A 13,862-nucleotide genomic window follows, 5' to 3' on the forward strand; every position below is an offset into this window, starting at 1 on the left:
ACCCCCAACTTCACCTTTTCATGAGGGGTGAAAGGAGAAAAAGCCCCCCAAAATTTGTTAAGAAATTTCTCCCGAGTTTGGCGATACCCCATATGTCGCCCTAAACTGTTGCCTTGAAATACGACAGGGCTCCAAAGTGAGAGCGCCATGCGCATTTGAGGCCTAAATTAGGGACTTGCATAGGGGTGAACATAGGGGTATTCTACGCCAGTGATTCCCAAACAGGGTGCCTCCAGCTGTTGCAAAACTCCCAGCATGCCTGGACAGTCAACGGCTGTCCGGCAATACTGGGAGTTGTTGTTTTGCAACAGCTGGAGGCTCCATTTTGGAAACAGTGGCGTACCAGACATTTTCATTTTTATTGGGGAGGGGGGCTGTGTAGGGGTATGTGTATATGTAGTGTTTTTTACTTTTTATTTTATTTTGTGTAAGTGTAGTGTAGTGTTGTTAGGGTACAGTCACATGGGCGGGGGATTACAGCGAGTTTGAGCTGCCGCGCAAAATTTGCTGCATCGCAAACTTGCAGCCTGATAAGCCCCCTGCCCATATGAATGTATCCTGTACATTCACAGTGGGGGGGGGGGGACCTCCAGCTGTTGCAAAACTACAACTCCCAGCATGCACAGTCCATCAGTGCATGCTGGTAGTTATAGTTTTGCAACAGCTGGAGGCACATGGGTTGGGAAACACCGAGTTAGGAAACAGACAATGTTTCCCAACCAGTGTGCCTCCTGTTGTTGCAAAACTACAACTCCCAAACATTCTCAGGCATGCTGGAAGTAGTAGTTCGGCAACATCTTTAGAGCTAGATGTTGCCGAACTACAACTCCCAGCATGCTTGGAGTTGTAGTTTTGCAACATCTGGAGGACTACAGTTTGCAGACCACTAATACAGTGGTTCCCAATCTGTGCCCTTCCAGATGTTGCAAAACTACAACTCCCAGTATGCCAAAACTGTCCAGGCATGCTGGGAGTTGTAGTTCTGCAACATCTGAAGGGCCAGATGTTACAGAACTACAACTCCCAGCATGCCTGGACAGTAAGGGCATGCTGAGGATGTGTAGTTTTGCAACATCTGGAAGGCACAGTGGTCTCCAAACTGTGGACCTCCAGATGTTGCAAAACTGAAACTCCCAGCATGCCCGGACGCCAAGAGCTGTCTGGGCATGCTGGGAGTTGTAGTTTACAGGGTCCCTTTACAGCAATGCATGTCGCTTTACGGCGACGTGCATTGCTGTAAAGGGCCCGACCGCGGCTGAAGATCTACTCACCTGTCGCCGCCGCCGCCGTCTCCGCCGCCGGGATCCGGGTCTTCAGGGACGAGGTAAGTACCGGGGCTGGTCTCCAGCACTCCCCCGTCCCCCGCCGCTTCCTCCGGTCTTCCTCCCGTCCTGTCCGGACTTTCAGGGGCCGGGCAGGACGGGAGGAAGTAACCGCCCCCCCTCCTGCGATTGGTCGGTTAACTAACCAACGGATCGCAGGGTATAGGAGGAGGTGGCCGGTTTGCCACCTCGCTCCTATACTTCAGCATGGTCCTGGCTGTCTGTGACAGCCGGGGTCATGCGAAATTACCGGGCGGTCGGGTCCCAGAGACCCGATCAGCCCGGTATCGCCGCAGATCGCAAGGGCGATTTCCCTTGCGATTTGCGGCGATCCCCGACATGGGGGGCCTACATGGCCCCCCTCGGCGTTTGCCCTGGATGCCTGCTGAAGGATTTCAGCAGGCATCCAGTTCCGATCTCTGCCCGGCGAGCGGCAGAGACCGGAAAATGCCATGACGTTGTGGAACGTCATTGGTCCTTAAAGCCCAGGGTGCCATGACGTTCCACAACGTCATTGGTCCTTAAGAGGTTAATACTAAATAATAACAACATTAATAACAATAATAATAAATAATAAGATTAATAACTACGTTGCAAAACTACATCACCCAGCATTATTATTATGTATTAGTATTATTCATATAAACATTATTAATAATAAATAACAACAATCTTATTAATAATAATAATAATATTAATAAATTATAATATTAATAACTACGTTGCAAAACTACATCTCCCAGCATTATTATGTATTAGTATTATTAATGTAAACATTATTAATGGTCTTGGTCCTTAAGGGGTTAATAATAAATAATAACAACCTTAATAACAATAATAATAAATAATAAGATTAATAACTATGTTGCAAAACTACATCTCCCAGCATTATTATTATGTATTATTATTATTCATATAAACATTATTAATAATAAATAACAACAATCTTAATAATAATAATAATATTAATAAATTATAATATTAATAACTACGTTGCAAAACTACATCTCCCAGCATTATTATTATGTATTAGTATTATTAATGTAAACATTATTAATGGGCTTGGTCCTTAAGGGGTTAATACTAAATAATAACAACCTTAATAACAATAATAATAAATAATAAGATTAATAACTACGTTGCAAAACTACATCACCCAGCATTATTATTATGTATTAGTATTATTCATATAAACATTATTAATAATAAATAACAACAATCTTAATAATAATAATATTAATAAATTATAATATTAATAACTATGTTGCAAAACTACATCTCCCAGCATTATTATTATGTATTAGTATTATTATTATAAACATTATTAATGGTCTTGGTCCCTAAGGGGTTAATAATAAATAATAACAACCTTAATAACAATAATAATAATAAATAATAAGATTAATAACTACGTTGCAAAACTACATCTCCCAGCATTATTATTATGTATTAGTATTATTAACCCCTTAAGGACCAATACAAATAAACCTGTACGCCCCTGAAAGACCAGGCCTGTTTTTTCAAATGGGGGATGTCTGTCTTTATTAGAGAATAACTCTGGTAACGTTTTGCCAATCACGATAATTCTGACATTGTTTTTTTTGTCACAAGTTGTCTTTCATGTACATAGTAAAAGTAGCCGATATTATTTGTAGTTTTTTTTTTTTTAACAATGCAAAAAATCATGACATTTTTTTAAAAATTACGATTTTTTGCTATTTTAACACTAATTGGTTGCATATATTTATACTTACTGACCAAATAGTTTATGAAACTTATACTTTCAGATGTCTACTTTATTTTGACAGCATTTTTTTTAATTAACATTTTAAATTAATTAGAAGCCTAACAATTTAACTTGAAATTTAGAAAATTTGAAAAGTACATCTTTTTTTTATGTGCTATGCAAGGTTTGCAGAAGTTTAAAGGTAGTAGAACATAGGAACACCCCCCCCCCCCCAATGACCCCATTTTAAAAACTAAACCCCTCAAGGTATTCGCTAGGGGGTACAGTGAGTATTTTAACACCATAGTTTTTTTGGCAGGAATTATTACAAAGTCAGTGTTAAAAATTCGAAATTTTCATTTTTTCACAAATGCATCATTTGGGGGGCATATTTTTTGTACATCACTTCTGATATTGCAAGAAATGCACCCTATATTTATTTAGCTGCTTCTCCCATGTTCGGAAATACCCCCACTTTGGCCATATTTGGTTCCTTGGCCGCGTGGTAGGAATCAGAAGGAGAGGAGCGCCATTTGGCTTTCAGGGCATCATTATATGAATAGTCCCCATTCAATTTAGGGGTGTGAATCGCCAAGAATTTGAATCGCCAAGATACCAGTGTGGCGATTCGATATATCCCGATATATCGCAATACCGTGTAGGTGACGATACATCGTGATATATCCCGATTCTGTCTAAAAAACAATGTCTTTTACACTTTTATTAAAACTTTATTTTAATCTTTTTTTATACACTTTCTTAGTCTTTTAGGAATCATTAGATTCCTCAGACAGATGAATAGAGTTCTATTGAACTCCATTTATCTAAGATCCATTGATAGAGCCTGGTCCAGCCAGACTCTATCAATGACAGAGCCACGGAGAGCAGGGAAGCAGAGGTAAGCCCTCCGGCTACCTCCACAGTGGATCGCCCGCCCGCAATCGTGCTGCGGGGGGGCGATCTAGCCCACCAGGGAGCATACACATGTCCCTTTAGACGCCGCTATCAGCTTTGACAGCGGCGATCTAAAGGGTTAATAGCCAGCCGCGGCGATCGCCGCATGCTGGCTATTAGCGGCGACCCCCGGCTACTGAGAACAGTCGGGGGCTGCAGAGTATGGAGCGGGCACGAGTCGGGAGCCCGCTCCATACACACTGCAGAGCACCGCATGCTGGATATTAGCGGCGGTGATGCATCAGCGGCCCCCGGCTACTGAAATCAGCCGGGGGCCGCAGAGTATGGAGCGGGCACGAGTCGGAGCCCGCTCCATACACCCAGAGCGCCGCCGCTGCGTCAGATCCGGCTGACAAAATGTGGAACTTGTATCTCCTGATGCCCGGGACATGCTGTTCCAGGGATCAGGAGATACAAATTCCACATCACTAAAAGAATCGATTCAAAAATATTTTGAATCGATTCAGTATCGGCAAATGAAAAATCGCGATAATCGCGGGAATCGATTTTTTCTTACATCCCTACCATTCATACTGTGTTTCTGCAGTATAGGTGTCCGTTGTCATGTCAAAAAAAGGGATCCAATGTATACGGTAGCCGTCTCATTCAGAAATAAACAGTATACGTCAGCATCACTCTTTTTGACGTGATGCTGATGGATACCTCTAAAACAGCGGAAACGCAGTATGAACGGGATGCAGTGTAGGGTCACATCGAGCACATCCGCAGCATATTTCACACATATTTCCGAACGCTGGGGCCCCCTGCGATCTCTCTGTACGGGGGCCAGGCTCTCCGGCCAGACAGCGGGTGTCGACCACCGCACGAAGCGGCGGCCGACACGCCCCCTCAATACATTGCTATGGCAGAGCCGGAGATTGCCGAAGGCAGCGTTCCGGCTCTGCCATAGAGTTGTATTGAGGGGGCGTGTTGGCCGCCGCTTCGTGCGGAGGTCGACACGCTCCCTTCCCGCGGGCTGCCGGGGGTCCGTACAGGAGATTGCAGTGGGCCCCAGCGGTCGGATCCCCCCCGCGATCTGCAACTTATCCCCTATCCTTAGGATAGGGGATAAGTTGTTCACCACTGGGTCACCACTGGACTACTCCTTTAAGGGGTTAATATAAACATTCTTAATAATAAATAACAACAATCTTAATAATAATGTTAATAAATAATAATATTAATAACTATGTTGCAAAACTACATCTCCCAGCACGCCCGGACAGCCTTCGGCCAAGCCTTAGTAAATGAGGCCCAATAGGGGAGATTTATCAAAACCTGTGTAGAGGAAGAGTGGTGCAGTTGCTCATAGCAACCAATCAGATCGCTGCTTCCATCAAATTGCAGCAAAACGCCATGGTCAGGAAAACAAAAAACGCCAATCCCACTATAGCAAAGAGGGTTTGGTGTTTTGCAGTTCCCTATTGGCTCCTTGCTAATATCTGTTCGCGGCGTTTTTCCAAGGAAAAGTGCCGTGGGGCAGTTTGGGCATTTTTTTGGGCGTCTTTGTTAAAAAAAATAAAAATATCTAAGGATAGGGGATAAGTTTCAGATCGCAGGGATAAGTTTCCAGCCTACTGGAAGGGGGCGTGTTGACCACCACACGAAGCGGCGGCTGACACGCCCCCTCAATACAACTCTATGGCAGAGCCGGAGCGCTGCCTTCGGCAATCTCCTGCTCTGCCATAGCAATGTATTGAGGGGTTGTGTCAGCCGCCGCTTTGTGCGGGGGTCGACACCCGCTATCTGGCCAGCTAGTTGGGGCCTCGTACAGGATCGGACCCCCCGCGATCTGAAACTTATCCCCTATCCTTAGGATAGGGGATACATTTTTCAGCACTGGACTACCCCTTTAAGATCTATCAAAACCTGTATAGAGGAAGAGTGGTGCAGTTGCCCATAGCAACCGATCAGATCACTGCTTTCATTTTTCACAGGCCTCTTTTTAAAAATGAAAGAAGCAATCTGATTGGTTGCTATGGGCAACTGCACCGCTCTTCCTCTGCACAGGTTTTGATAAATGTCCCCCCTGTAACTATAGTAAAGGGACATAGTAAGAAACTCCTGGATAGTCACCTGAAGAGCTGTGGAACTACAAATCTCAGCCAGCTTTAAAGGGTCACTCTCATTAAAATACATTTTTGCTATTGCACTCCTTATGGTAAATAAAAAATATTTCTAATATACTTTGTTTAAAAGAAATGAAGTTTTCTATGTTTTATTTGTGCTTAAAAAAGCTCAAGAGCACATTTTCCCCCAACTCATACACAGACTTTGGACCAAAGTCCAAACACAGGAAGTGCAGCCTGGAGTGCTGAGGGGGGGGGGTCCAACCAACAGCATATGGCAGTTAAGTGTGAGAGGAGCTATGATTGGATGAGGCTGGACCCCCCCCCCCTCAGCACTCCAGGCTGCACTTCCTGTGTTTGGACCTTGGTCCAAAGTCTGTGTAGGAGTTGGGGGGAAATGTGCTCTTGAGCTTTTTTAAGCACAAATAAAACATAGAAAACTTCATTTCTTTTAAACAAAGTATATTAGAAATATTTTTTATTTACCATAAGGTGCAATAGCATAAATTTATTTTAATGAGAGTGACTCTTTAAAATGAAGAATCACAACTAACTAGAGATCATTAAGATCATTGTTTCCCAACCAGTGTGCCTCGAGCTGTCGCAAAACTACAACTCCCAGAATGCCCGGACAGCCGAAGGCTGTCCGGGCATGCTGGGAGTTGTAGTTTTGTTACAGCTGGAGGCACACTGGTTGGGAAACACTGATTTAGATTGTGAGCCCCAATGGGGGACAGAAAATGCTACAGAGGCCGACAATCTCTTTACAGCGCTGTGGGATATGTTGGTGCTAAATAAATAAATGAATAAAATAAATATTGTTCACCACAGGTAGCGAATAGTGTTGCTCGCGAATATTCGCAATGCTAATTTTATTCGCGAATATAGCACTATATATTCGTAATTACGAATATTCGTTGTTTTTTTTTCGCAGTACACATCACATTGATCATCCCTCTCTGCTTCCAGCTTATGTGGTGTAAAGAAGGCTCTAATACTACTGTGTGAGACTGGCGAGCGAATTGTCGCATATGCTAATTTTCGCATACGTGAATATTACGTGAAAATAAAACACAAATATTACGAATGTGCGAATTTAGCGAATATATGACGAATATTCGTCCATATATTCGCGAAATATCGCGAATTCGAATATGGCCTATGCTGCTCAACACTAGCAGCGAAGAGCCAATGTCCTGAGATTCATTTTGGTTCACATTTACTTCGGATCCTGATTCGGATGTGTCCCAATTGCCCTCGGAACGGGAATTCTCAATCACATATTTATGATTTGGCTTTACTGTTAGTATTTACCTATTTATTTGTTAATTTATTTATTTATTGTTGTTCATTGTTATTATTTATTTATTTTCTTGTTGATGGTTCTATTGTTTATTTTTTATTATTTATGTATTTATCTTCTTGTTGGTTCTATGGTGGTTCATTGTTATTTATTTATTTTCTTGTTGATGGTTCTATTGCTTACTTTTATTATTTATTTATTTATTTATCTTCTTGTTGGTTCTATTGTTTATTTTTATTATTTATTTATTTATCTTCTTGTTGGTTCTATTGTTCTTTATTGTTATTTATTTATTTATTTTCTTGTTGATTGTTCTATTGTTTATTTTTATTATTTATGTATTTATCTTCTTGTTGGTTCTATTGTTCTATATTGTAATTTATTTATTGATTTTCATGTTGTTGGTTCTATTGTTCTTTATTGGTATTATTTCGTTATTGTTCTTTTTTTTTTTTTTTTTTTTTTAACCCCTAAGGGTATGTTAACACTAAGGAAATGGAAAGGAACATTTTCTCATCTTCTTTATACTTCATGGTACAAATGATCCAGAAATGATCTGCAATTGGCGCATATCTTGCGCAGAATTTTGGCACAGAAAATGGTGCGGAAATTTGGACTCCCTTTGACTTCATAGGATTTAACTTGCGGTTTGCACATTCTTCCAGTGGAATTCGGATTTGTGTTGGAAATTTTAAGGGTGAATTCACACTGAGCAATTCAAGAGGAATTCACGAGGAATAATTTCGGTCAGGAAATGGTTGCCTTCTCCATCAAGCAAAATTCAAGCAGAATTCGAGCGGAATTCAATCGAAATTCAAGTGGAATTTCCATGCGGAAATGAAGAGGAATGAAGAAGGAGGCTATTTAATCTACTTTTCTGAATTCCGCTTGAAAACAATGTCGGGCAGATTTTTTTTTTATACCATTGACTTATATTGGATTCTGCTCGCGGATTCCGCTTGAAGAATGAACATGTTCTTTCTTCAAGCGGAAAGGAATTCAGCGTCGGAATTCTGCTAGCAGAATTTCCACAGTGTGAACAGGACAGCAGAAATAACATTAAAGTCAATGGGCAGAGGAGATGAGCATTAATATGGAGCGGAGAATTCAAGAGGAATTACTTGAGTAAAGCACCCTAACGCAGAAATTACTGTGTGTACACAAGTCAATGGGAGTCTGATTCAAAGCGGACTCCATGCAAAATTTGACGTGGAATCCGCTTTGTATTCCGCATGGATTCCACCTCCATTGTCTTAAGTTATTTGTTCAGGTTTTTAATTGCAATTATTGAATGCAAACACAGGACTGGATTTGAAAACAGGAGAAGCCCCAGTTTTTCCTTTGTACGTGTCCTCCATGTTTCATCTGTTCAGTGACATAGCTGGGATTGGTGTCAGAATAATCTTTCCCCCTTACAGAACCCTCCGTACCCTCTCTGTCTCCTCCTTACAGACCCCTCTATTTCTACCTTACAGACTCATCTATTTCAACCTTACAGAACCCTCTGTCTCCTCCTTACCGACCCTCAGCCCCCCTGTCTCCCCCTTACAGTACCCTCTGACTCCTCCTGACAGACCCCTCAGCCCCCCCCCCCCTTTGGTCTATTCTTAAAGAACCCCCCTTCTCCCCCTTACAGAACCCTCTGTCTCCTCCTTACCGACCCTCAGCCCCCATGTCTCCCCCTTACAGTACCCTCTGACTCCTCCTGACAGACCCCTCAGCCCCCCCCCCTTTGGTCTATTCTTAAAGAACCCCCCTTCTCCCCCTTACAGAACCCTCTACCCCCCCCTTTGTTTCTCCCTTACAGAACATTCTGTCTCCCCATTACAGGCCCCTCTGTCTCCACCTTACAGAGCCCTCTGTCTCCTCTTACAGACCTGTTTCCCCCTTACAGACCCCTCTTCCCCCCAAGACTCATTTGGATTTAAAGGGGTACTCTGGTGGAAAAACAATTTTTTTTTCTTTTTTAAATCAACTGGTGCCAGAAAGTTAAACATATTTGTAAATTACTTCTATTGAAAAATCTTAATCCTTCCAGTACTTATTAGCTGCTGAATGCTACAGAGGAAATTCCTTTCTTTTTGGAACACTGATGACATCAAGACCACAGCGCTCTCTGCTGACATCTCTGTCCATTTTAGCAACCGTGCATAGCAGATGTATGCTAAGGGCAGCATGGTGGCTCAGTGGTTAGCACTGCTGCCTTGCAGTGCTGGGGCCTTGGGTTCAAATCCCAGTAAGGACAACAATAAATAAAGAGTTATTATTATTATAATAATTACATTAGCAAAGAGCACTGTGCTCATGATGTCATCAGAGAGAATTCCAAAAAAAGAAGAATTTTCTCTGTAGTATTCAGCAGCTAATAAGTACAGGAAGGATTAAGATTTTTTAATAGAAGTAATTTACAAACATGTTTAACTTTCTGGCACCAGTTGATTTAAAAAGAAAAAAGGTTTTCACCGGAGTACCCCTTTAAGAACTGTCCAGAGTAGGAGAAAGTCCCCATAGCAATCACGTGAGCAGGTGGCACAGCCGGGCATCAAAATAGCTGACTGGTTTGAGAGCACTGTGGTCAGACAGAAAAGAACTACACAACTTCAGCAGCTGATAAGTACTGGTAGGATTAATAATTTACAAACCTCTTTAACCTTCTGGAGCTAGTTGATATGAAAAAAATATTTTTCACCGGAGTGCCCCTTTAAGAAACAGCCAGACAAAGCAGATTTGTGGCAGAAATGTGCAGTCTCATTCATCTGAAACACGCAGGTGAAGCATTTATTATGGGGTTATTTGTATGGGTTTTATTAAAATGTCGCATACATTTGCACAGCACCCCATATTAATGCTAATGTATCCCCATATGTGTGCTATGGACTCTCAATGTAAAAAATAAACCGAAAAAGGCAGTGTTTCCCAACCAGGGTGCCCCCAGCTGTTGCAAAAACTACAACTCCCAGCATGCCCGGACAGCCGTTGGCTGTCCGGGCATGCTGAGAGTTGTAATTTTGCATCATCCTGAGGCACCCTGGTTGGGAAACACTGGTATATGGTTATTGTTTGTTGTTGTGACGTGTTGTATAATCCTGCTCTGCCAGGTGTGTGGGTTATTAAATGTAATTGCGTGTTCTGTATTTGTCCTGATTTAGCGCAGTTCACCCGTCCTGTGATGTTGGCAGAAGAATTAATGTGGCCTTCTTATTTAAATGTCACTGTGATTGCTGCTGAACATAGGGTAAATGCCGCCTCTGCGTGATTTGAGGACATTGTGGTGATGCTGGCATTTTTAGTCTTCAATACACAACATCATAAATTGCTATAGGTGCATTGTGTGTCCTCTTGTATAAGACACTGTGGATGTCACCCAGCTTTCCCATAGACCTGAATAGTATACTACAAGCATAATGGGGGGAACTGTCTGGCTAATAAGGGGCTATTTGCCTACTGGGGGCTGCCTGGCAAATCGGTACAACATGCCCAATGAAGAGAACTACATGCCTACTGGGGGGACTACATGCCTAATGAAGAGAACTGCTTGCCTACTGGGGGGACTACATGCCTAATGAAGAGAACTGCCTGCCTACTGGGGGGACTACATGCCTAATGAAGAGAACTACCTGCCTACTGGGGGGACTACATGCCTAATGAAGAGAACTGCCTGCCTACTGGGGGGACTACATGCCTAATGAAGAGAACTGCCTGCCTACTGGGGGGACTACATGCATAATGAAGAGAACTGCCTGCCTACTGGGGGGGGGACTACATGCCTAATGAAGAGAACTGCCTGCCTACTGGGGGGACTACATGCCTAATGAAGAGAACTGCCTGCCTACTGGGGGGACTACATGCCTAATGAAGAGAACTGCCTGCCTACTGGGGGGACTACATGCATAATGAAGAGAACTGCCTGCCTACTGGGGGGACTACATGCCTAATGAAGAGAACTGCCTGCCTACTGGGGGGGGGGGGGGGGGGGGACTACATGCCTAATGAAGAGAACTGCCTGTCTACTGGGGGGACTACATGCCTAATGAAGAGAACTGCCTGCCTACTGGGGGGGGGGGGGGGACTACATGCCTAATGAAGAGAACTGCCTGCCTACTGGGGGGACTACATGCATAATGAAGAGAACTGCCTGCCTACTGGGGGGGGGGGACTACATGCCTAATGAAGAGAACTGCCTGTCTACTGGAGGGACTACATGCCTAATGAAGAGAACTGCCTGCCTACTGGGGGTCTACATGCCTAATGAAGAGAACTGCCTGCCTACTGGGGGGGTCTACATGCCTAATGAAGAGAACTGCCTGCCTACTGGGGGTCTACATGCCTAACTGAAGAGAACTGCTTGCCTACGGGGGGGCACTATATGCCTAATAAAGAGAACTGCCTGCCTATTGGGGGGACTGCATGCCTAATGAAGAGAACTGCCTGCCTACCGGGGGGGGCACTATATGCCTAATTAAAGACAACTGCCTGCCTATTGGGGGGACTGCATGCCTAATGAAGAGAACTGCCTACCTACGGGGAGACTACATGCCTAATGAAGAGAACTGCCTGCCTACGGGGGGACATTATGCCTAATGAAGAGAACTACCTGCCTACTGGGGGGGGGGGGGGGCGGGGACTGCATGCTTAATGAAGAGAACTGCCTGCCTACTGGGGGGGGGGGGCTACATGCCTAATGTGAATAAATGTGGCTTGCTAATGGGGGGAATACATGCCTAATGGGGAGAACTTCCTGTATAACAACTGTCTTGATAATAGGGGGGCTACCAGCCTACTGGGGGGACTAACTGCCTACAAGGTGGGGCTAGCTGGGTAATGAGGATTACCTGCATAATGCGAATAACTGCTTAACTGCCTACTGGGAGAAGGGAGTCCTGGCTAATGGAGGGACTACATGCCTAATGGGGAGAACTGCCAGCCTAGTGCCTACTTTTGGTTTTCTCTTGGTTTGCTTGCCTACTGGAGGGGGGCTACCTGCCTATTGAGAGGGCTTTCTGCCTGCTGGGTGGACTATCTGAGTACTGGAGAGACATACCTGCCTAATGGGGGGACTGCCTACATAATGGGGGAACTACCTGTTTATAGACGTACCTACCTAATGGGGGAACTACCTAACTAATGGTCCCATTTATGATCGTTGAAAGTCCAACATCTGGATCCCTCATCGGTTGTGAAAATAAAGAGCTGCATTTTCTTGGCCATTTCCCCTGCATGGTGACCTATGTGCCTCCAGTTGCTAGTTATAGCCAGGTGAAGCACGCAGCAGCACTCTTCACTCCCCGGCTTGGCGCGCTGTCTGACTGATTTTAGCAGATGGACTCTATAGACTATAATGGAGCTCATCAATCGGAAAGGGTGCCAAGCTGGGGAATAGAGCTGCACACTACACCTGGCTATAACTAGTGCTTAAAGGGGGTCTCAGCTTCAACTTAATGTTTGACTTGTCTGTGCGAAATATCCAAAGGTTAATTTCCATGATACTAACACTTTTAGTAAGAGTCACATTAATAGTGTGTGAGTTCATCATGTGTTTGTTCCCATGAACGTTATTTTTAAAAATACAGAAAACCCATTTAATGACAGAAATAATTTTGTGCTGCTTTCACATTTTTTCACTTTTTTATGATGAAGGTCAGTGAGGGTCGGCAAAGTTCTTTTCTCACATTTGTACAAAATGAGAAACAAGAAAAGAGAAGAATCTCTGGCTGAAGACTTGTGAATATCCTCCAATGTAACCAGCCATGGATCAGATGTATTGATGCCCCCTGACCCCAGAGCCATATACTGTATGACCACTAAACACAGACCAATGCTCCCCACCATACATTGACCAAGTAGAGTAACAGATAACAGTTCTCTGCAGACCGTATAAGTGATTACAGTGCAGTTATATCCACTGACTCACAAATGACGTCTTCTCTGATCACAGTCCCTTACTTTTCTTCTTCATCCGACCCCAGACCACCATGACAACTTCTGTCACCTGCACCTCTTCTCAGAGTTCTCTACCTAGGTGTTTTAGCTGCTCTGTTTCCCAGCATACTGTCCACATATTCTCTACCCTCTATATAAACAACACATAAATTCTGCTCCCCCCTTCACACTGTTACCCTGTGCCCACTACTGCCCCCAGTGTCATTATAACTGAAGTTTCCTTTCATAAAATAGTGGCAGATAATGCCCCAGATAGCAATAGTGCCAAGCACAGTCTGAGTTCTCTCGTCGGGGCATCAATACAGTAACAGTGCGCCTTTTTTCCCTTTACACAGTAACAGTGCCTTCATAGTGCATCACACAGCAGCAGTGTCCCTGTAAAGCCTCCATACAGTAACCGTGCCTCTATAGTGTCTCCACACAGTAACAGTGCCTCTATAGTGTCTCCACACAGTAACAGTGCCTCTATAGTGTCTCCACACAGTAACAGTGCCTCTATAGTGTCTCCACACAGTAACAGTGCCTCTATAGTGTCTCCACACAGTAAC

Source organism: Hyla sarda, chromosome 3 (assembly GCF_029499605.1).
Source record: "Hyla sarda isolate aHylSar1 chromosome 3, aHylSar1.hap1, whole genome shotgun sequence".
NCBI classification, from domain to species: domain Eukaryota; kingdom Metazoa; phylum Chordata; class Amphibia; order Anura; family Hylidae; genus Hyla; species Hyla sarda.